General features: G+C 33.2%; 1 pseudogene; it reads right to left on the reverse strand.

Annotated features, from left to right (window-relative positions):
- Positions 1–1,619: 1,619 nt before the first annotated feature.
- Positions 1,620–11,572, reverse strand: LOC143599671 (nuclear transport factor 2-like; annotated as a pseudogene).
- Between the last annotated feature and the right edge of the window lie 1,573 nt (positions 11,573–13,145).

Below are 13,145 nucleotides of genomic sequence, written 5' to 3' on the forward strand. Positions count from 1 at the left end.
TGGAACCTCTTAACGTCGCAACTAGGAAGCCTTATCTAATGGTTTATCTCGTTTATTGTTTTACGGATGGTGCGATATTCATGGGAGAAAGGTTGATCTCAACTTTCCAGTACATGGCAAGAATATTAGGATGCTTTAATATCGCAACGGGGTACCTTGCAAGTTAACTTCGAAAAAAGCAAAATCTTCAGAGTCAGTGTTATCGCAAGGACAAATATTTTACGATGTTGAGTAGAAAACTTTCCATTTATGTAATGGGATTACCCATTGAAGCCATATGAATTTAGCAAAAAGCCGAAAGCCCATCAGTAACATCTTCCAATGATCGGTTTGTATTGCCGAAATGGATACCAAAAATAATGAATTGTTTTGTGTGGAGAGCGATAAGGAATATATATTGCTAGCTATGGAAGAATGACTAAGGTGTAAGAATAAATATATGGATATATATATTTATGTATGACCATCATTATCATTTATATAATAACGATCAAAATAATTAAATTATACCTTATTATTATATTAGCTAGATAATTGTTGATGTACCATATTACCATTACTTGTTAATCAAGGGTTTCCCCTTGAGTGTATATAAATACATGGAAGAGATTAATTAACATCATAAGAAAAACCTAACCCTCACATTAAGAAATTCGTGACCCCTATATCTCTCCATAATTCGGTTTCATCAAGAACCCTAATCCCCATCACTAACATACATCTTAAAGGGGAATTCGACCAAGCTGGCAATCATGTCGTCTACATCCTTCTCCGGGCAGTTACTACTTCCCCTACTGTAACAGGTATGCTTTACTTATGGGTTTATCATAACATTTATGTTTTCCATTATATACGTGAAGAACTGATCAACACAAGGACGTTATTATCATCAACCCAAAAACTTTGTCAAGTGCGAAGAAAGAACGGAGTTACTAGAACACCTTTTGATTTACTGTGAAATAGCGAGGGTTGAAGTTTCGACACAAATCAAGATATGGTGCAAACTGCCAATACTGCGTGTAACTCACTGGGGCTCCATATAAGAAGCTATATATCTCATGCAATCTATTTGGCAACATGTTGGTGCATGTAGAGCGAGAAATGATAAATGAAGCCAATATCTATATTCACAAGCAAAACTCAACCTTCAGATTAAGAGCTCGAACTAAGCCAAGCTATGATAGAGCTCTATTAAATAAACGAGCTATGCTCAACTTAGATGGGTTCAAGTTTGACTCGACTCATTTACACCCAACTATGAGAAGAGGAGCCGCCTAAGTGGTACTGGGCTCTGTTTTAAGTGGATGGTTTTATGACAACCATTAACTATTTATTCAACATATTTTTAGGCTAAGTTTTGAAAAGACATATCATTACTCATCATTTAAACCTCTAATTAAATAACTATCTAAAAGTTAATCACCACAACCAAAAAAAAAATGAATCAACATAAAATCTTTAACAGATTCAAACACAACAACATACATGTTCTTAAGTTAGAAAAAAAAATATTTACCAAAGATTCTTTGACTAAAACAATAACCACATAGCTTTGAAGTACTTATATATACCTCATAACAGTTTTTGATCCACTTTGTTGGATCATTTTAGAAAGGTTACTACTCAGTAGTAACCTTGAGAGTAATGGTCGCTCCTATAGTTAATTTAGTTATTGTCTTGAGTTTGACCATAATATTGACCATAGTTTTCATGCTCATTGTGCCTGTGACTCCAACTACGTACCTCTGCCACGCCCTTCACCATCACGGCCCTGAAAATTCACATTCCCATATCCATATCCTCCCGGTCCATATGGTGGTCTCGCCGCGTAATTTTGTCCTCCTGTGAGGGCAAATTGGTAAAATCAACATATAGGTAGCTACCCATGCATGTACATGCAACTTGATTACGTGAAATTGTGATCATATAGAATTATTACATGCAACTTGATTGTGTGAAATTGTGATCATATAGAATTATTAAAATTAGATAACCCGAAGACAGTGTTTGGATGTATCTTATTCTTGCTATAATTAAGTTGCAATATTCAGATAATCAGATTTAAAACACAAATCCAAATTGGAACATGAGAATATCTTAAAATAATAATACCATTGTTTTTTATTGGTCCTAACTATCCCATTTTGGTTGCTGCAAGTCCCAACTTTCATTTTGGCTGGCAACGGTCCCAACTTTTACATTCGTTTCTTCCATCAGTCCGCGACTAACTGAGTAGTAACTCCGTTATCTCCTTGCTGACACGTCCATCCTAGTTGTCAAGAAGCTATGACTGGCAGCAACCAAAATGGGATAGTTGGATGTATCTTATTCTTGCTATAAGTTGCATTAATCAGAGATAAATCAGATTTAAAACACAAATCCAAATTGGAACATAAGAATATCTTAAAATAAAAATACAAATATGGCATTTTTACACTAACCTTGATTAGGATATTTCTTGTACTGTATTTCCGAATACCTGCCCGCAAAAGGGATGAAGCGAGCCTGAAAAAAAACGGGGAAATTAGTAATTAAAGTTTATACCATGGGCAAAACATTAAATTAATTACTTTTATGATGATGCTATTATCTAATCAAACAATGCTATATCAGTTTGTAAAACAACAAACATAAACCTCTACTGCATTGCTGGCTGCTTTAGGATGATCAAATTCGACAAACGCGTAACAATATCCATCCTGTTACAAGAACACCAAATTTAAGTAGCAAATTACTATATAAATTGACCATGGTTATAAGATATGAACCAGACCTCAGGGTATGCTTTAATATGAATGTTTATCTGTTTAACCGGCCCAAAAATCTTCATTACGCCAAGTAATGATTCTTGTGTCATGTTTGATGGTAGGTTTTTGATCCAGACTGTCTTACCTGCAACAGTTTGTTTACCAATTAGTGCGACAACTTAATAATATGATTATAAGCAAATGACCTTACCATCATAGATGTTTGCTGAGAATGGCTATTAGGAAAAACAGATGGTTTGGGTATAGCAGGAGACGCAATTGTCAGTTTTTCGGGTTGTTCCGAAACTTTAACAAAAGAATTTGTTGCTGGTTGTGGTGCAGTCACTGCAGTGGATGCCCCGGAACCTTGATCTTTTGCCAAATACAGCCTAAAAAAATAGAACACAACAATATAATCTTTAGAGGTTGCAAAATTTATCTGTTTATATATGATGGTCGGGTGTAAATAATGTATTTTTAGGTTATATTTTAGTATTTTTACTTGTTTTTTTTAGAATTTCGGGACTTCAAGTATGCATTTAATTCAAGTATTTATATAATTATATTTTAAAGGATGGACAAAATAGTGACCCAATGACTATTTTAGATCATTATACTTAAAAGAATTAGATTATTACTGGATTTGTACTCATAGTTCATGAGTTGGTACATCATTAGATATTTATAAAAGCAAATTATAAAGATAGACAAAAAATTGTTTAGTTTACTTACTAATGCGTCGGCAGTCGGCTCGTGTTGTTTTTAACGCGTATGTATAGAATTTATATGCATCACAACTTTTAAACCATTGCACAACCCAATCCGTTTTGATAATTTGGCCGGTTATGCAACCCGAATCATGTATATAAAATTTATATCAAGATGAGCTCACCATTGATGCATAAGACACTTGTTTTGCCTCTTCTTGCATTTTTTCAGCTGACTTCCAAACTTAACTTTGACTATTCTTCTTTGGGTCAACTGTAACTATTCTTCTTGCATCATCCTCCTTTGCAGACGTCGATTTGTCAGTTCGATTTTTGTTGGTAGTGTTTGCAGTCGCCAAAGAGTCTTATTTTTCTAAAACAAATAAACAAACAATACTGTAATCGTTTACCTGCCACGTTATTGTAATCGACTGAACTGAATGGTGAATTATAAAGAGTACCTGCAGTATCAGGAAGATGTTGAGCAGCCAAAATGTTTGCCACGTCAGCAAGAGGAGACCGCGTGGCTGGTATTGTAACGCCATCTATTAACTTAAGAACATCGTTGTGCACGTAAAAGCCACCGCCTTCTTGTGGAGCCAAAACGAAAGTTTGAACAAAGTTTTGTTCCACATCATTATTATCGATCAAAGTGCCCGATACTCCTACGATCACTGATTCCGTGACTGAACCTTGAGCATACAGAGTGTCTAGATCAGGAATCCATTGCACAACATTAAATGCCATGATCTTCATGGATATCCTGCCCCAAATTAAACTCAAATGAATAAATGAATAATACTCTATATCACAATGTGTAATATTATGTCAAAACTGTTGTTGAGCAAAGATTTTGTTTACCATTCATCTCTTTACCGATTTCTTTGAACCATCGGCACGTGGATGGCATCGAATACTTTGATCCTTGTAGAAGTTATGAGATTTTTGAGGGAGTTTTTGCAAAACATAATAATATTGTTTCACAAAAGCTTTAGCAACATCTTGCGAAGACAAAGACTTAGTCTCATTAAAGTTTTCTTGTTCCATCTCTGAAACAACAAAATAAAACACATTACTTAAGATTTTTAATCCTTTCATAATGTAAACTTATCAACCATAGAAATTTTAATCATTTTATGCTTCAGATTATCTCACAAAGTCCAAATAAATGTCACACGGTCTCTAAGGGTGTGTGTAGTGGGCGACAAAGTGAGCGAATTTGGCTTGAACACCTCCCCCAAGCGATATTCGGGCGATTTATGGGTTGGGTTGGGGGGGGGGGATGTCTATTTGTCGCCTCGTTTGAGTGTTTGGAAATAATATTTTTAATATGTTGTTGTGTAATATATATATATATATATGTATGTATACATATTAGGCTACAACACCATTACACCCTTAAAATAAAAACTCCCCATTTATTATGCGATAAGTCAATTTCGTCCGAATTTAAAGAGGGCGTATATAAAACGATAATTCTTATGATAATATGAAAACATACATTCATGTTCAGGATTACTATATTACTATTCTATAATGTAACTATTTTGTTTTTGTTTCTAACTTTTGCTAGTTTTGGTTTAATAAAAGTTGTTATAAATTAAAAAAGGTTTAAAGAAGATGAACCATATATTATTGAACATATCTTATTGATTCTTCATACGATCCATCATGTATAATCAGATGGGTACGAACCGAACCGAACTAAACCGGAACCGGTTCAAACCCGGAACCGTTAAAGAATATAAAAAAACTATTAGAAAAATCTATTTGAATAACTTATTCGAATTCGAGTTTATTTGAATAAAAAATATAAAATACAAAAAAAGTTAAAGGTTACAGAAAATAATATAAAAAACTTAATCACAATTTTCATAAACATTTAACAATCTAGCACACAAATAATTGCACAATCAACATAAAGAATGCTGGGTAAGATTGCTAAGATTCAGTTATATATTTATACTAGCTTTAGAGCCCGTGTCATACCGGGATGATCCAAATTTAATGAACCCGTAACAAATTTGATGATAAATCTATTGTATTCTCAAACTTTTAAAAATACTTAGATTTCTCATTTTTGACCCGTAACAAATTTTGATCTAAATGTAGTTAACTTGTACCAAACAATCTATTTACCAACTTTTGACCCATAAAAATCAAATTTAAGTTTCACAAAAAACCCGAGACAACACTTGATAAACAAAACTAAGAAATTAAAAATGATAAACTTTGTTATGTCTGAAAATAATTGGTATATACTATCCTTACATTTAAACATATATATAGTCTACTAAATTAACCGAAAAATAAAGGTATATTGGTTTTTAATGATCCCAACTATTATATTTTGGTCACTGCTGGTCCCAACTTTTAAAGTATTTGTTTCTAACGATCCGCGACTAACATAACCTAACGTCGTTAGTTTCAGGTCGCCGGAAAAACGGTTTTGGCCGGAAAACTCAATTTTTTTCCCGAAAACTCAACATTTTCGTCTCAAACATCTTGGTAACTTCGTATCGGACCTTTAAGAACCTTTTTCTAGTAAAATCCCCAATTATTGAGGTCGCCAGAAACTTTAGAATCAACGCCATAATCAGTTGATGGTGCTCAAGTGGTGGTAGTTGGTTAGTGGTGAGTTAATTGGCGGTGGTTGCGGTGCTCAGGTAGTGTTTTCCTGCAACAAATTTGAATTTTTTGGCCAAAAACGTTTTCCCGACGACCTGAAACTAACGGCGTTAGGATTCTGTTAGTCTCGGACCATTAGGAACAAATACTTTAAAAGTTTGGACCATCAGTAACCAATTCATTAGTTGGGACCTGTAGTGACCAAAAGGCAATAATTGGGACCATTAAAAACCAATATACCAAAAATAAATGGATAGATTTAAAGCATAGATTTATAATTTATAAATTTATATTGACAATTTACAATAATAATAGATAAATTGATTGATTTTAAAAAACTGGATCGACTTTTAAGCATATAATTATAATTTAATGATAAAAAATTACTTTGGAAAATCAAAACATATTCGAGTTTTGTTTTTATTTACAATCTTCTATAATATACATAATCCAATATGTTAATGATAACATTTGAAACTATATTCTTTTCATCTTTGACAAACATGGTTTGTTGTTGATTTTTAAATTTCACCAAGTATTTTGAAATAGATAGTAATAAATATGTTAATATTATTTTTATAAAAATGTATAGATATAATATAAATAGAGTATAAAAGAAAAATGAATAATTATTGATCTATTACATATATTAGGGTAAATTAAGACTAGTTTTGGAGGAAAAAAATTGTAAGAATTAACCAAAAGATGACAAATGTCCACAATTATTTTACTTTATTTGAATAGATAGATAGGTAGATTATTGTATATAAAAATAAATAAATTGAAAGGGAACCTACTACTTGTGCTTTCTAAAATGTTAAAGAGTGTACTACATAAGTAAGATAAGGACTAAGAGTGTCGGTGGTAGAGACGAAAAAAAAAAGTGCGCGAAACCAGACCCGATAAGACAACTTGGAACTGGGGTTTTATTTATACCAAAGTAAATTTACAAAACTAACTTCATAGACTTACGTGGCAGTATGATGTTAGTTGAATTTCAGAGACCCGATATGACAACTTGGAACTCGTGTTTCAAAGTAAGAAACAAAATGTCACCTTACTTAAGTACAACTGGGCCATAAATTCATACAAATATTCAGGAAATAAAATTAGGATAGATCGATATCAACTACATGGGAGGCTCGATGCACCTTCAACAACTTACTAGCAAACTTAAACTTTTCATCTCACACCAGACGAGTAGGGATGAATAACAATCTTTTTTAGGAACGGAGAACAGGCAAGTAAGCACTGTCTGAGCCTTTCGAATATTCTCCAAAGTCAAGTGTTTTCTCCAAAATTCACATGCAACTTTAAGCTCAATAGGTTCGGAAAGCCATGAAAGCTATGTGGAAGATTAAAACAACTATTATCGACTTTTAAACGTTTCAACTCTAAACAAGAGAAAAGATGGATAGGCAACTTGAGTATTGCATAACCCAGTACACAAAAGTGAGGTCTTTAATTTTTTTTCTGGACAAACAAAATCCATCGACTGATCTTCATGTTCAACATCCATTTCATAATGTAAGTCGTTTACACCGAGCACAAATTTTGTAATGGCATCTCTAAGCTGATGAAGAACACTACTGATTATAATTCTCACATGATTATTTTTGCCTTTAGTTTTTCTTAAATACTCAAAGAACTCCTCATCAAATACGAGTTGGGTAAGCATAGTCCACTTAAGCCTCCAGTTACTCGACAAAACACCTGTCCTTACTGCATCTTGTAATGGCTATCGATCCAGAATATTAGTTGTCACAATATCTGGAATGGTGCTGATAAAATCTTCGGGTGCAAGCTTCCCGTGAATGGGTTCCATTATTCTAAGAAAATGAAATATATTAATCACCATAAACATAAATAGCCATAAGAAATTCATAAACCATCTATCTGCATATACTTAAATGATAAGTCCTTAAGATTAGTGAATAAACCTAGACTTGTATAGAACTCTAGCATCAATGGTGACAAAAATTAACTATCGCGTATACAAACACACCACAATTTTCAACTTCTTGTTTATTAGAATGGTAGCTAAAACTATACGGTAATAAATAAGATAGGATGATACATCAAAACAAACCAACTCAAAGAAAAACCACAAAAAAAATGAACTACACAAAGACAGACCAAAAGGGCCACAATAGAAGAAGAAAATAAAAATAATTTTCAACTACTATACAACAAAGTGACAAACAATCAAATAATAAACTTTAAATCACCTATTTATATTTATAAAACCCTAGTTGTAAAATCTATTCACATAAAAACATGCAACATGTACAATAAACTCAATTCTGATCCATCAAAACACCTAATTAACAATAACAGACCATTAAATCATCCAAACACCCCAAAACACCATATAGATAAGAACCGATCTCCATTTATAACGACTCGTTAACAAAATCAAAGCAACAAACCCCAATGCATGGCTTATTTTAACGATCGATCATTTTTAGAACCGCAACTGTATTATAAAAACTAGCTAGTAAGTAACAAACAGATAGAACGATTCATCATGTGTTGCGGTTTCTTACCATGGTCACGTTGAAATCATACCGAAGGAGCAAGGCTTTAGAACCACACCGTCTGTTGTTGTATACGACCCGAGTGACTACGCGTAGTTGCGTACTGTTAAAAAGTTAAAACCAAGTGGTCCTACACTTTCAAAAACTTGGAACATAATGGCTCTATGTCAAGAACTCAATATAATACTTAGGTAGCCATCGACATACAGTCATCGATAAACTTCCATGTTTAGGTAGCGAACGAAGGACCTTTGTCTGAAGCAAAGAAAGAGGAGCGTATATGGTGAAGCGCAGTTCCATAACTGCTACCATAATAGGCGAAGCATATATGGTGGCTTAGGGTCCCCGTTTTTTTCTCTCAGTGGTATAAATTTTATACTGAAAGAATAAGTGTTTTTCTTCTCTTTAAAATCCAATTGTTTGGAGACTCTAAAAAGCTAAATAGGAAGAACTCCCAAAATAAATGTCAAGTAACGATTATTTGCTTCTACGATTTAATTTTTATTTGATCAAAAACCAATATTCTGCTTTTAGATAAAATTATATCAAAGAAAACTTAAATGTTTGATTGATTCGTTTGAATTTGTATAAAAAATTTTATATCCAAAGTTATAAAAGAAATAAAACTATAAATAAAGTTTAAAGCAAAGGTGTAGAAGATAAATTCATGGACAAATATGTGTTTGAATTAATCTTGAAAACATGAACGATTGTTTATAAGATTATTAAGCTTATAAATAAATCACATGACAATAAGCTTTAATATTTTTATAGACAATCGTTTTAGATCAATGTTAACCTCGTACATGATCAGTAGAATGGACGATGTCGAATCCCAATCAACAAGTCCTTGACTTCTTCTGGATCACCATTTTTTATAGCGTAATTAACCATGAACCTTTGGTTAATCTTTGGCGGAGGACGCCCATTTTTATGTATATTCAGCATTTGGTTCTTAATCTTGATATTGCTCATCGTGTTGCTCGATTGGTTAATTACCATTTGCTATACCGTCGTTATCATTAATTATATAGCAATTGACGAAGACATTGACATTATGATGTTAGTTACGGGTTGGCTTTGGTGATCATTGGTGTTGTTCTAGTGACCATAGTTGTTTCCAAGATGAAACAAAAGTATCAAGGAGAGTGATAAATTCGCATCGGTTAACTAACGAGACGCTTATGTTTATGCTTGGTCTAAACGCCTCGTATATGTTATTGCTCAACGGCTATGCGACCTCGTGTTGCTCCTTGGTTACAAAAGGGACCCGTGTTTGGAAGATATATGGCCTTGCACTTTTGGGTGTTTTAGGATTTTTGACTGCCGCATACTTTAAATGTAAAGATATTGAGATACTTTTATTTTATTATTATAGTTATCGCCAATGTATTTATTTTCTTTTGCCATTGAAGTAATGTGTTTTTATTTTATTTTATTTATGCACCTAGTTTATTATTTAGGCATTCTTGTCGTTACCATCACCTATCGGCGATCTCACAATTACTTGAGCCGCCACGGGCTGTCTCTGAAAATGTGAGGGACCGCAAGGGGCCCTATACGAGTAAAAAATATGGCCAGACATTTAAAATGTTTTAAAGAAGAAACAAAAATACGACCCCTAATTAATTAGTTTATTTGATCTAAAATACAAGTTTGGTTTATTCTTTAAATTATAAGAAACTAAATGGGCTTTTATTTTACAATTTTTAGTTGGGCTTTAAATTTGGTTATGGTTTTTAATAAAAAAATTATAAAAAAAAATATATAAAAAGATATTAATATAAATAAAGAAATGAACATATGTAAATATACGAAGTAAGAAAATTTTGATGAAATCAAAGATAAATAAATAAAATATATATAAGAAAATATTAATATAAACAAAGAAATTAACATAAATATACCAAATAATAAAAAAAGTAAAGAAATTTTGAAGGAATAAAAGGAAAATATTAACATGAATATACCAAATAATAAAAAAAGTAAATAAATTAGGGTGGAATCAAAGGAATAAATTAACAAAAATACCAAACAATAAATTTGTGAAAAAATTTTAGTGGAATCAAAGGAAAGCATACAAAGAGCTGGGTTTCGAAAGTTATTCACCTTACAAACGGAGTGGCTTACAAACTAAGCTACATAACACCTAACTAGGATATTCGGTGGTTAACGGCTTAAATGGATATCGACGCAAACAATAGCGTTGACGGCTAAATCTTTATGTATTTGTACGCTATACATACTCGGTGTTAATCACCAAGATTCGATTAAACTCTCATTCGGCTATCCTTTAATTGTATTCTGTTACTTTGTAATTTTGTTGTACAATTATGTCCTTGTATCTAATCGTATTTGTATGTATCATTAAGTGTTATACGCGAGGGAACTCGCGAATCATCTTCCGCGGACGCTAACATTCTATTGTTTTCTTGATAGCAATTAAAAATAAAAAATAAGATAAGAATCATGATCGATTTTACCTAAAAGTATACAATTTTTAATAGCTTTGCAACTGGGATAAAATAGTTTTCTTTCCATATAACTATTTTGAAATGATGATGACTCTAATCAATCTAAAAAATCTCCTTCGAATTTTAGACTCAATCTTAACAATTGTTGTATCCATAATTCATTTTTATCTTCAAAAATTAAATAAAAAAAACCTTATATGCAATAGATCTAAATGATGAATAAAGAGCTGAATTTATTAACGCTTACCTAAGGAGACGTCTTCTGAAATCCTATGAACACTCACCGATCGTTCTTCATTGCCCTGCAAGATGACACAGATTCTAAGTTAGATAACTAGTTTCAAAACTCTGAACAAGATAAAAAGAATATTGATTAAAAAGAATATAAAATCGATTACCACATGAGTCGTTGATTTTGTGATACTATCAGGAGGCCTGCTTTCATCAAACATGGACCACAAGGATATAGGGTTTTTCATTTTTGAGGGAGTTGCGGCCGTCTGTTGAATATTGATTGACAAAGAGAATAACACACTAGTGTTTTATAATACATAGTGTTACGCTACAAAGATTTGATATCTTTGCAATTAATTGTAATATTCCCATTTTTTTTCAATCTAGCCCTTCCATTTACTATCTATTTGTTTATTTCCATATATCTATATGTTCCTATATATTTTAAAAGGGTTAACTTTATGCTCTTAAGTGCTACTAACGAGTACACAAATGGGATACATTAAATATACATAGGTTGTGTAGCGTGACTTTTGACGGTTGTTATACAAGTGATACCATTGATCGACACAACGATTTATGATTCCTCGCTTCCTATAATTAACTTGCTATTTGTCATATTGTAAAAAAAATGTTAGTTTATTTATAAGGAAGATAAAATTTCTGTTGTATTCAGCTTCTAGTTCATCTTGTTTGATTCTATACGCATACATTCGATTGTATGTGTGTAATAGATCATATCTCCACACAAGAACAAATCGATCATGTTTCTAACAATGGTATCATATAAAAGGTTTGGGTGAAGAAGAATTGCACATTTAATTTAAATCCAGTACCACGTAACCCACTGTCAAATCAATCTCAATAATCTGGTATTGGTTCCAATGCCTAGTGTAACACCGTGAAAATACCCTATCTAGTTTTGGACTAAAAATGTCAAAATTATAAGTTAAAGGACTAAAAGTGTAAATTCTGAAAGTTAAATGACTGCAAATGAAAAGTTTGGGTTTTTAGACCCATCGCGCTACTCGATGGTCCTCTGACTAACTTCATCGTGCTACGCGACAGAGAATCACACAATTCAAGAAAAAGGGGGGCGACGCGCTACGCGACGGCCAAACTCAACCGGTCCATCGCGCTACGCGATGACCAGGTTAAGTAACCCAGGACACGTGGCCAACCACGTGTCAACATGTGGCAGCCTCTGGTAAATTGCGGCGTCGCGCTACGCGACGGCCTTGGGGAAAAGGCCATCTCGCTACGCGATGGTCTGCAAAACTCACCTATAAAAGGGCAGCTATGGGTTCAAGCCATTTCATCCCATTTCACACACTCAACCTAGGTACTCGTGCCAAGAGCATTCTAGGGTGTCGAGAGCCGTTTTCGTGAAGAACCGGGGTGTCGTCACGCTGTTTAACGAGCTGCTGATCTTGTAACGAAGTACAAGCTGAATTGCTGCTGATTTCTTAGCTCTTAAGTTCCATCAAGCCGATTAAGGAGGTTAAGTTACTTTACTAATTACTTTAAATACATAAGATATAGCTTAGTTAAGGGTATAGTCGTTAAACTGTAATTATTTTCCAAGTGATGTTTTATAAAGCAAAGACGTTGCTTCCACGTGAAGTAATGTTATCAAAACTATTATTTTGACGGCATGTAGTAACTGGAAGGGGAGTATCATTAGTAGACTCTTCTTGCCTAAGGAAAGCAATTCGTACAAATCCCAATCAACCGCGAGACCCGTTTGCTTACCTGGAGAAGTTTGCCAACGTGATATCCTTTATTAGGCCAAAGCGTGCTATTCCAAACGTCATATGT

The sequence above is a fragment of the Bidens hawaiensis genome, unplaced genomic scaffold (genome assembly GCF_021521415.1).
Source record: "Bidens hawaiensis isolate Kalapana, Puna unplaced genomic scaffold, B.hawaiensis_p1.1 tig00052502_1, whole genome shotgun sequence".
Taxonomy (NCBI): Eukaryota; Viridiplantae; Streptophyta; class Magnoliopsida; order Asterales; family Asteraceae; genus Bidens; species Bidens hawaiensis.